The sequence below is a fragment of the Ruditapes philippinarum genome, unplaced genomic scaffold (assembly GCF_026571515.1).
Source record: "Ruditapes philippinarum isolate M1 unplaced genomic scaffold, ASM2657151v2 ctg3263_1_1_1_1, whole genome shotgun sequence".
In the NCBI taxonomy this organism is placed as follows: Eukaryota; Metazoa; Mollusca; class Bivalvia; order Venerida; family Veneridae; genus Ruditapes; species Ruditapes philippinarum.
The window spans coordinates 126216-130518 of record NW_026865274.1 but is presented as its reverse complement, the minus strand read 5'-3'; the positions used below and the strand labels follow the sequence as shown (position 1 = coordinate 130518).

At 29.7% G+C, this 4303-nt stretch overlaps 1 non-coding gene across 1 annotated transcript; it reads left to right on the top strand.

Annotated features, from left to right (window-relative positions):
* The first annotated feature begins 2880 nt into the window (after positions 1-2880).
* On the top strand, positions 2881-2953 carry Trnav-cac (transfer RNA valine (anticodon CAC)). Its single transcript has one exon. It is a non-coding gene; the product is annotated as a tRNA-Val (tRNA).
* The last annotated feature ends 1350 nt before the right edge of the window (positions 2954-4303 follow it).

Genomic DNA, 4303 nt, shown 5'->3' with positions numbered 1-4303 from the left:
AATGAGGTATCAAATTAACCTTTCGTGTAATTTAAACATAAATCAAACGTTATATGCACACATGCCTTCAGACCATATATATATTATCTCTTAAATTATTCTTTTTATGGTAAGAGTTAAATTTAGTTTTTATTAACTGTCAACAATGTCTTTTCAACTATTGCCCTGCATTTGGTTAACAACAACACACGATGGTTTGCTTAAAAGGCAAATGGAAGTATAAAATTGAATACTAATGTGAATGAGCAACTCTTTAATAAACAAGATATGTAATAAAATATCACTGAAAGGTTGTTGTATGCTTTATAGCTCTATAGGACTTTAACATTAACTGGCATCAAGCAATTTTGTTAATAAATACACACAATCAATCAAACTTAGCTTGGATACTGATTGGAGACATGGTGAATCTATAGAAAATTCCTTGTATAAAGGGCGTTTTACGGTCGCAAAAGTACATAAAGTTCTTCGGTCTGAATATTGTTTAACCGATCTTTGAAAACGTAACCATTTTACCCGACACGCCATTGATTGTAAACGTTTTATTCCTGATTTGATTCAGGGTAAACATTTAACCTGATCAGTCGTATGAGTCAATAATTGAACACTTTGCAACAATCAAGTATAATATTTGTATAAATCTGTTTTGGTTGTACATATACGACTATAATGGCAATGCGAAAATGAACAGCATAGTGAAAAGGGTAGGTTTGGAGGCTAAGTTTCACAGAATACGTTTATTGACGAAAATGGTAAATGCAATAATCCATTCATCCACTAACATCCTTCCAATCACATTTGCTCAGTATAGGCTATAGCCAAACCCTTAAACTGTTTCAAAATGAAAAGGGAGAAATTGAGAATTTAGTTTTATCCGTTAATGTGTACGAGACATTTTTCAGTTGTTTTATACAAAAATAATACTAAATAGAAACATTATATATATATATATATCTTGTAAGAAATTTACTTAGTAATCTTGGTTTTTATGATGCATGGCTTTTTCAAACTGTTGGAAACACAAACGTATTTTTGAATCTAGTGCAGCAAAGAATTAAAGATCAATTTTTACAGAATTGGGATAGTAGACTTCAAATTTCTAGTAGAGCTATTTTTTATAGGTGCATTTCAAATTTTCAACTACAGCCATACTTAAGCTTAATTAACATTAGAAAGTATCGCATATGTATTTCAAAATTAAGGGTATCGTCTCATAGATTGAATATAGAAATGGGAAGATGGACGAAACCTACATGCACTCCTTTGAATGAAAGAATATGTTATAATTGCAATGTCATAGAAGATGAATATCATTTTGTTTTAGAATGTGCAATGTATAATCTCATACGAAAGAAGTATATATCTTGTTATTATTGGAGACGTCCAAATATGTTAAAATTAACAGAACTATTTAATTCTGAGAACTTGAAAATAATAAGAAATCTGAGTATTTTTGTCAATAAAGCTTTCGAAATAAGAACAAGCATACTTTTTAATATTCAGACATGAATTGTATCATGCATTAATCATTGTTATTATTTGAATCTCACATACAAAGGTTTATTAATTAACTATCAAACCGTTTTGTATTTAACGATCATCATATTTGCTATCAGAAGTCTTGTGTTTCGTTTTTGTAACAAGACTTCATTTTCCTTCACATAAATCATTTTAAATTTTTGATATTGAGTATACTTTGTAATATGTTTTCTATGGATCTTTCACATTTTATCTTGATACTTTCGAACGTCAAGATAGAGGTAACTAGGATCTATGGATTGATTTTATAGAGACGCCTTAATTATTATATTTTGACAAGCTCATCTGGTAGTAGTTACCGAAATTATACTTAGATACGACGATCACACATTGTGCTACTATTCTATTTGTGCTAGTGAATATATAAAATTATCACATGTTATTGTATTAAGAAAATTTATAATAATGTGCATTGCTTTATATAGAAATAAAATATTTGTATGCTAACATTTACTTCGGATGTATTGAAGCAGATAATAATGTTAAATATTTATCATGTACTTAACTGCTGATTTCTTTATGCATGTATTCATTTTATGTTAATATGTCGATTACTTGTAAATATATTGTCCTCATGGGTCTATGACCTTCTGGAATTTACTTGAATAAAATCTAAAAATCTAAAAATCTATATTATCATGATCAGTTCGTTTTCACTGAATTTTGAAACAGACAAACATTTGTATTCATAACATATTACATTGTATTCTCCTTGTTTGATATTTCGATGTTTCGTCTTTTTATAGAATTAAGAAAATTGAAACCTTTAAGTCTATTATAGAATTTGATCGATTTGTGTATGTATAATAGTCCAAATTTGGAAGATATCCTCATTTGTTTTTGTCTCAATGGAACTCGCAGACACTTAGATATCATTTTAACCTCTCGTGCAATTTAAACATAAACCAAACATTATATGCAAACATACTTTCAGACAATATATATGCTCTCTTAAAGTATTTCATATTTTAGAAAGAGTTAATTTAGTTTTAACAATGACTTTTACCCTATTGCATTGCAAAAAGTGGTTAATAATACACGATACACGTTGCATTGTTTAATAGACAAAATATATCGATGATGGACTAATAAATCTCACTTAAGACCTTGTTGTTAATGACCTAGCCTTTTATAAGTCACTCTAATTTACGAATCATAACATTTATTAAACAAAGTCTTCATTTTCAACTTTAAAAAACGTCAAAATGATATATATCAGCATTTTATAAGTCCATATACTAATTAATCCTTATACTAATTACAGAAACCATTACATTATAAAATAACATGTGTTAGTTTGAGGTTTTAACAATCAAAGTGTTTCGTTTTGCATAATACATCGGTTCCGTAGTGTAGTGGTTATCACGCTCGCTTCACACGCGAGAGGTCCTGGGTTCGAGCCCCAGCGGAACCATACTTTTCCTTTTTATTAACGAAATGGAATAATAACATGTATAAAACAGCAAAAATTCAATGTATACATCTTTGTGAAAAATCACCATCTTCTTAATAACATGTGGTCTTTATAGGCTTTATCTAACAGGAAAATAATTAAGACGTTGCTCGTCTTTGGGTACAGAATTTTATTGAAAATCTAGAATTTTTTTACTGAATATGTCTAATTTGTAGAAAAGAATGCACAACTTATCTTAAAAAGCGGTATTCCCTATTCATGGACAAGTTGACATGACCCTTACTTAAAAAAAATAACCTGCCCATTTTTAACGACATGATGCATCCATACTGTAATTACAACTGTACCTAAAGTGCGTAGAGGTTATCTTCTCTGTGTGTACTTCAGAAAGGTTTGTGTTACATTAAAAAATGTAAATCTAATGTCAGTATTTTTAAAGATGATATATCTCTAATTGTTTATTGATAGAATAAACAGTATTTCTTCACTTCGTTGGCTCCCAAAACAGATGTTCATATTCTATATACCAGATGAAAGTGTAAGAAAGTTCGGGCGATTGCTGACATTTTGCTAACACTTAGCACCGATTTCCTTTTACATTTCTAATTTATTTGTTAGTTTGTATATTGAACAGTTTTTCTCTACCTTTCCTTCTTAGAGTATTTTAATCCATTTCGATGTACATAGAACTAAAAATTGGCATACTTATGTACATGTAGTATGGAAAATGTTATATTATAATAATCATTGTTTGGTGTTCTTTAACACCTTACGTAGATTTTGTTATTACTGGATATATAAGTTGCAAAGTCATATCTTTTAAACTTAGCTATTGTTAAAATCATTCTTCAAGCACTTGCACTTTGACAAGATTAAAGCGAAGCGAGAGCAGGATTCGGGTAAAAATAACTGAAAGGAGGGATTGACGTTTTTTCATTTTACTGTTTCATTTTATATCCGTTTCGGAAACAGAAGTCTGTATGGACAGACTGACACTAACATTGTGTGACAAGAAGCAATAAATTTTCGGTTTCCTTGTCAAGTGCGTCTAGAATCCTTACTGTCTTAGATTTACGATATAAATTTCTATACAGATAAAGGCTATTGTCAGATATTATGTAACTTGGGCTAGCCTTGAGCAGTAGTGAGTCAGTCAAGTCTAGTTAAATTTCAACACGAAACATCATTCTGTGACTGGTTTTTGAAATTCGTTTTCATACGTCATTTGCGTTTTTATAGACTGAAACCTTGAAAGGTATATATGATGGAGCAGTAAATGTTAATGCGTATGAATGTTAGTATTTGACATATTTAATACACCAAGAAAGCGGTATATTTATTTGATGTTAA